The sequence below is a fragment of the Lathyrus oleraceus genome, chromosome 5 (genome assembly GCF_024323335.1).
Source record: "Lathyrus oleraceus cultivar Zhongwan6 chromosome 5, CAAS_Psat_ZW6_1.0, whole genome shotgun sequence".
NCBI lineage: Eukaryota > Viridiplantae > Streptophyta > Magnoliopsida > Fabales > Fabaceae > Lathyrus > Lathyrus oleraceus.
Genome location: NC_066583.1, coordinates 271,558,900 through 271,567,340, shown reverse-complemented (window position 1 = coordinate 271,567,340; position 8,441 = coordinate 271,558,900).

The following is an 8,441-nucleotide window of genomic DNA, read 5'->3' as shown; positions in this document are numbered from 1 at the left end:
CCATTGTCCTTCTTCTTGTAGCGTGACTCCCCGCACCTCAGACACTCCTTCAAGTTTTAAAAGTATTTCCTATATAATATGCAATAATTATAACATGCATGTATTTTGACATAGTCCAAACCCATTGGACACAATATCTTCTTGGCCTCATAAGTATGGTTCGACAGCGTGTTACTTTCGGGAAGCATTTCGTTCAACAATTCAAGCAAATCAGTGAAATTTTTATCCGTCCACACACCTCTTTCCTTAAGATTAAATAGTCTTAACACAATTGACAATCTTGTAAAAAAATTACATCCAAGATACAATGAATCTTCCATATCTCTTTGCAAATTATCTACCACATTAGCATTCTTGAAAGCATCAACTCCAACATCATGAATGATGTCTTCTAGAGTATCATTCATAACTTCATCATCTTCAACTGTATGTGACAAGGGTATCTTTTTTGTCACTTCACCATGCCATATTCATTTCGTGTAATTTTGAATAATTTCATCACAACCTAAATGATTGAATATAACATCCCTATGATGTTTTTTCGTATTAAAGTAGTTTTTACAAGGACCCATCCAAGAATGAGTTAAACCATTCGCATGATGTATCGACCCATTGCTCCTTTGTATCGACCCATTTGAGGAAGATCCAAATTCTTTGAAAATACACTCAGTATGTATCGACCCATACTGAGGGTGTATCGACCCATGCATGACTTTTTGTGAAAATCTCATATTTTGGCATGTGTTGGCTTATGTAATCTAGTCTTACATGTTCTATGATGATGATGCACATTTTAGACAAAGATTGAAAGGTCCAAATACAGAAAGATATAAGCTACCTAGTTTTGACATCATGCCAAACATACCTAAGAGAGTATCACACTCACAAAGAGCTCATGGATCAATCAAGTTTCACGTGTTGTATCATTTGTTGTGTGTTGATCAAATAAACCTGAAATCAAATTGAAGCCGAATACAACTTTTAACTCATCTACTAAAATCAAATTGAATCAATAATATCTCAATTTTCCAAACATCAAAAAGGGGAAGACTTAAATTTCATTGCGGTCAATATCGTTTATTTTGTTGTTTTGTCTATATTTGATTTGTGTGTATAATTTAATTTATCTCGACTTTGTAATTTGTTTGTAATATTTTGTAACTTTATCACTTCATTTGTTTAGACATGTACCTTGTGACACCCATACATTAAACCTATTAGATTTCGACTCATGATAATGTATTTTTTAGCCTTTGTAATTCGATATAAGTCGAAATATTGAGTCACTACTATAAATAACACATCTAACATCGATCGCGAAATACATTTAACCTCAAAAACACATGCGAGGTAACGAAATGAGACATGAAAAATAATCACTTGTCACCTTGGTGTTTTTAAAACTGAGGTTAGAAATTAATAGGTCGTGGGTTCGATTCCCGACATCATCATTTTTATTATTTTCAGAACTGGATGGCACACCTAATGTTATTACCTCGATTTATTGTAAACGCCAAGGTAATATCTCAATGTTATTACCTCGACTTTATGTAAACACCGAGGGGATAAGTTTTTTTTGTACTGTCGGTTTCACCAGTATTACAAAACCATTTACATAACCATATTCCTGAATATATAACCATATTTTGCAGATTCCAGAAACAGAAATATTGTACATTTTGCCAATTTCTCCATCTGAAACATTGTACCACAAATATTCATTGATTAAACCAAATGAAAACCCAAAATTGCACACCCTTTATAATTTTACATCAAAACTAAAACAAAGGATTATGAAACAAAAGCAATAACCAAAATGGAAATTTATGTAGCTTGTCGAATAGGATTTGTCACTGGTCCTTAAGCACATATAGTTTGAACAACATTTGAAAATAATTAGGTCAATTAACAACAACTTTAAATATATAGTACAATGATTAAAAAGGAGTAAAATTATTAATTATAAATTTCAAAGGGATATAAAATATTTACTTACTAGTTTTATCATATCTCATCTTCATGATCACGACAAATAACATACACATCATCTGAATCAGTTTCTTCAGATGCTTGACGTACATGTGTTGCTAAATAAGGCAACTCATAGTTAAAATCTTGTTTTTCGTCAGTACTATCGAGAAGATGTGTACCTTGAAGAACAATTGATCATCCAGTGTTAGAAGGATCAGTGACATAAAAAAACTTGTTTTGCTTGGGTTGTCATGATGAAAGGTTTGTTCTTATAAGTTTCCTTGTAAATAGCAACCCGTGTGAATCCCAATCCATCGGCTTCTACACCAATGTTACTGTCAATCCACTTGCATTTAAATAAAGACACTTTAAAAGAGACATAGCCAATCTCCAAAATCTTTTCAATGACCCCAAAGTACGCTCTAGATGCTAGTACAAGATTGTTATCTTTGGAACTAGAAAAGTACATGGATTCAGCCTGATCCATAACCCCACTATTCTATATGGTACTACGATCATCCTTTGATTTTGTATAGAATGAATATTTAGATATTTTGCATGCACTCCAAGTAATTACATTAAACTTAGGCATATGTGACAATCATTTGCAAAGATCTGATGCACTACCCTCTTTAGAAATACTTTCATTAAACCAATTTATAAATTTTTTGTTATGCTCTATCAACAACCATTTTTCATTCATCTGGGAGAATCTTTCCTTTAAAATACTTTTGTGAGCGGTCAAGTAAGGTTGAACTTCAGTAAGGTTATTCAATATGTGCAAATGTGATTGAAGAACTACTTCTCAGGAAAATGCCTTAACATTTAAACCTTGAATACCTCTACCATCATAAAATTCATCACTACGATACTCAGAAATTCCTATAAAGAAAACTTCTGACAAATAGTTTGTACAAAACTCAATAGCTTCTTCTGTGATGTACCTTTCTACGATAGCATCATATACTTATGATTCATGTACAACCAAAGAGATAAGTTATAAAGTATGAGAAGAACAGACCATGATGTATGGTTAGTACTCAAATTACCAAAAGGGTTCATTTCGTCGGTGTCAAGTCCATTCCTAAGGTTCCTCGGTTCAAGGAGAAATCTGAATACAAGAAATCAATTTTCTTCCATTGCAATGAATTTGCTACATGGAGAATTTTTCCATCACACACTCTTTCATCTGCATGTCATCTAGTCTTATTTGCATCATTAACATTAGCAAAGAATATCTTTAACCTTGGAATTATCGGTAGGTACCACATCACCTTGGAAGGAACACCCTTGCTAGTTACACCACCATCGTCATCAGCACCATTGTCCTTCTTCTTCTAGCGTGACTCCCCACACCTCAGGCACTCCTTCAAGTTTTCAAAATCTTTCCTATATAATATGCAATCTTTAAAACATGCATGTATTTTGATATAGTCCAAACCCGTTGGACACAATATCTTTTTGGCTTCATAAGTACGGTTCGGTAGCGTGTTACCTTCGGGAAGCATTTCTTTCAACAATTCAAGCAATTCAGTGAAATTTTTATCTGTCCACCCACCTCTTTCCTTAAGATTAAATAGTCTTAACACAACTGACAATCTTATAAATTTTTTACATCCCGGATACAATGAATCGTCCATGTCTCTTTGCAAATTATCTACCACATTAGCATTCTGGAAAGCATCAACTCCAATATCACGAATAATGTCTTATAGAGTATCATTCATAACTTCATCATCTTCAACTGTATGTGATAGAGGTCTCTTTTTTGTTGCTTCACCATGCCATACCCATTTCGTGTAATTTTGAATAATTTCATCACAACCTAAATGATTGAATATAATATCCATATGATATTTTTTTGTATTAAAGCAGTTTTTACAAGGACACCAAAAAATCCCATTATTGTCAAGAAGGTTTTTTTTCTCGGGAAATCAAGAAATTGCTTCACCCCATTATTATACTCGTTACTTAATCTATTGAATTTCATCCAACTACGTTCCATAATCACATAGAGCTTATGGACAAAAAAAGTACACAACCAACAAAAATAAAGTTTCTCAACAACAACAACAACAGTAATGGATAATAACAAGAACAACAGTACTGGACCAAAGCAACAACAAGATCAACAACAATAATAACATACTGGAGAATAATCATGAGAGAGTTTTTTGGTTTACTAGGGCTCCTTGGAGAATTAGTGTTATTTCGTTGGCGGGAGAAGAAGTGTTCTTTCGCTAGGGATCTTTGAAGAATAAGTGTTCTTTCGTTGGCTGGAGAAGAAGTATTCTTTTGCTATGGCTCGAGAAGTGAATGAGGTAGACACTAAGTGAATGAAAAATATAAAGAGTATTTATCGCGGTTATAGTGAAAACCGAGGTAACATATCCGAAGTAAAATCTATAAAAAATAAAGGCGCCTTTTTGGTTCCAAAAAGAATAAAAAATTAGAGAGTATTTATCTCGGTTTTAATGAAAACCGAGGTAACATATCTGACGTGAAATCTATAAAAATTAAAGGCGTATTTTTGGTTCCATATAAAACATAAAACTGCAGGAGCTGGGAATTGAATGTCAAACCCTAAGCATATATTTATGTCAGCTTTTCATAAAACCGAGGTAACAAATTATTAGTTTTTAAAAAATAAAACAAGGTGCTCCTATTACATACACCCTCAGTTTTATATTGTTCGTGGTGAAAGATTCATCATGAAAAATGTTATTTGTTGTAGTGAGTGTAGCTTGAATCACAAGTTAGAATTCTTAAATCAAGGTTTTTATTATGCTTAATTTGAATCAGACAAATTATGATTTAAATCAAACAATTGGAAGTTTAGAATTTGCATCTACCAACCTGATTCAAATCAGGCAAGTATGTGATTTGAATCATAGTACTTCTTGACTCAAATCATATGTTATTTAATTTGGATCATGTAAATCAAAATATTCTTCAAAATGATTTGTCATTTGAATCATGCTTTGTGTGACTCGAATGACATACACAGACACATGATTCAAATAAAACATCAACAAATACTTCACTTTACTACCTTTGATTTAAATCATTCTTTCTTTGATTCAAATCACAAACTCATGATTTGCCTCGAATCATCTTGATTTTTACCTCATTGTTTTGTGCCTTATCTCGAGCACCTATTTAAACCCTTTCTTATCTTTTGCTAAAAGTAGTTGAATATTGTTGAAACATTTTGGGTAAAAGTTAGTTAATTGTTCTTGATCATGATGTAATCAATTCAATTAGATTTATTAAACTCGGGATATTCACCAAGAACCAAATACTCATTTTACAAGAATCTTGAGAGAAAACATAAGAGTTTTCTTCATTCACAAACATAATATCTCCTTGATTCAACCTTGTGAAAAATTCCTAGAATGTTGAGATTACGAGAATTTGGAGTTGTGTTGTGCGAGATCCTTTAGATAATATTCATCATCTTAAATCTTATACCAAGAACCAATTGTCGTGGTGCTCAAATCTAAATATTGAGTGTGAGAGGTATATCAAATCTAGCAAGTTTATTGGATCAAGATTAGTGAAGATCTTGAGTATTAACAGTTGAGTAATTAGCATCAATAGAAAAGATTATCATTTCAAATATGTGTTGGCTAAAGCTTTGGGCTATTAGTGTTTAGGTTTACAATAATTCGTTATACTAAAATACTTGTATCTCGAACTTTAAAAATAGTGAAAGACGTTATCATTTCCAATGGTGAAAACAATTGAAGAGTGGAGTAGGCATAGCAATGATGAATTTCTGAACCACTATATATCTGGTGTACATTTCTCTCTCTCTCTCTCTCTCTCTCTCTCTCTCTCTCTCTCTCTCTCTCTCTCTCTCTCTCTCTCTCTTAATTTTCTACATATTATCATGTATGTTAGATATAGTTCATCTTTAGAATGTTATCTAGAATATGATCTTGCTTATAGCATTTTATCATATAAGTGTAGATCTGAGATGCATCTAATTCATTGAACATTCTCTACCCCAATTCAGATTGTGTTATCCCTAAGTTGTTGGATTTAAATTGCTTGGCAAATCAACTTCTTTTTTCTTCGTTGTTTATGATGTTAATTGAATTTATCATCTTATGAAGACAATGAAACATATACATTTTAAATCCATGCGCAGTATTTTTTCCGCCTATCATGTTATAAGGGGATCAATCTTTTAAACCCCCTCCCCTCTCTAAGTTGTTTCATCCCCATATTCTTGCTCAACAAATTATTTACCTAAAACTGACATATCATGCCAAAAATGATGTGGTAGCCACATTGCAAGCAAATCTTAAGGTCTGCAAGCATGTTTTTTAGCCTCCTTCAAATTTCATCAAAAGAATACCAATAACAATAAAGATATTACAAAGAAAAATAAGCCCAAGAACAATGGGAAGACCCTTGTTCCTCAAAGGAAATTTCACCAAACACGCTACCATTAACATGACAGATGTGTGAGCTACGCTCAACAGTGATTTGGGTGGGACGGTTTTTAGTGGAAAGATCAAGGTGGACGATCATAAGCCAAACAAGTAATCAGGTCTAGATATCGAAGTGTTCTAGTTTTTAGATTTAAATTCTCCATTTTATATTTAAGTTCAATCTCGCATTTTCTTACTCTCATTTTAGTTCAAATCACATGTTATCCACTATTATTAAATGAAATCTCGCCTTTTACGCGTGATGATTGAACCTATAATGAAAACTCCAAGTTATTCCCAAGTGAGAATATCATAAGACCATTAATTTATACAGACAAATCTAAATAAGTAAACCCTTATTAAGACTTCGAAAATTTTAGGGAATTCCTAGGTAAATCTCTTCTCAAAAGAAGAAAAATTGAGACAGTGAAATATGTTGAGAATCGGGTCACCCTAATACTAATAAGTTTGGTGGCCTAGGAGATGGGTACGTTTAGATACACACATGATCAAGACCTACTAAGATCGTTGTAGACCATTAAATGACAAAGACATTTTGGATCCCCTGATAGTTATAACAAATATAAGGTTTTAGGTTCTTGAGAACCCTAGGACCTCACTATAAAAGCCCCCACAAAGGCTTTAGACTCTGGTAGACACTCTTTAAACTTAAAAATATTGCATATTTGTGATAGCTTCTGACTTGAGTATTAGAGGGTTTGTAGGTACCACCAATCAATTCGAACCAAAGCATTAATGCATCACTCATACTGGAGTTCATCACAAGATTAAGATCAACACCACCATCAAGCTATCGTCCGAATATGCGTTGTCCCTGATTGTAAACATGGGTTTCATATCAAAATAGGTACATATGTGATAACTTGAAATGGATTCATAAATCATTTATAATGAATTTGTAGATGAAGTAAATTTGGTTGTCGGTCAATGAGAAATAAACTATCCAAGGTGAAAATGAATTAAGTAAATCTAATGATGATGGTTCAGATAAGTCTAAGAAGATCATAACTTCTCATGTTGATTGTTGGAAAGTGTTTACTAAATTTTAAAAGAATTAAGATGGGATTCCAAAGGTTTAGTGTAATGGTTGTTCAAGGATTTTGAACATAATGATAGGAATTATGGTACCACGACTTTGAATCTTCGTATGAAAAAGTGATCTAAAATAAAATATGTCCATATAGGTCAAGTGATGGTTAACTTTCAAGATACACTATGGATTCTTATCATAGATAAAAAAGTTTCCAAATCAATATATACTAATGCAATCATGGCACAGTTTCGTGGAGTTTCTAAAAAATCAAAAATTGGTTGAAATATTTAAGCCCAAACTTTTTTTCTATTCACATAATACTACTAAAATTAGTTAATGTGAATGAAATATTTAAGACAGAGAACAAAACTCTTAAGAATGAGTTAGCTAATATTCTCTCTAAAATTTAATTAACTTTTGTACGTGCCAAAAAAACCCAATTACTTAGCTTTCCTCCCAAAAACAAAAAATTATATCAAATGAAATGTTACCATAAATAATATTCAATTAGAAAGTATAATGCTTAAACTTTGTTAACAAAAATGAACCCCAAACCTAACCCAAAGTTCCTAATCATATTTATTTTAGAATTGTGTGTGTATCCACAAACACTAAAACATTTTCTTCATATTCAACGTGACCCATAACTATATTTAAGGGTGTCCAACTAACAATTTGACCAAATAATCACTTATTTTCTCTATTAGGTATGTGCTTCACACGTTTTTTTGCCTTCCAATATGCCATATTCTTGTACATGGCAATTAAGATTACTCTAAACATTGAACAAAGCCTATTGATCCTACTCAGAAATTCAGTAAACGCCATCACCAAACATTAAAAGTGGAAACTAAAAGAAAAATGAAAAGTTGTTTAGGGGTGTACTCATCAATTGCTAAGTGAGTCCACACTTTGTCTATCTCTCTTTTTGGTGGAGTTTACATAAATGGTAAACCTTAGTTACACACACACCACAT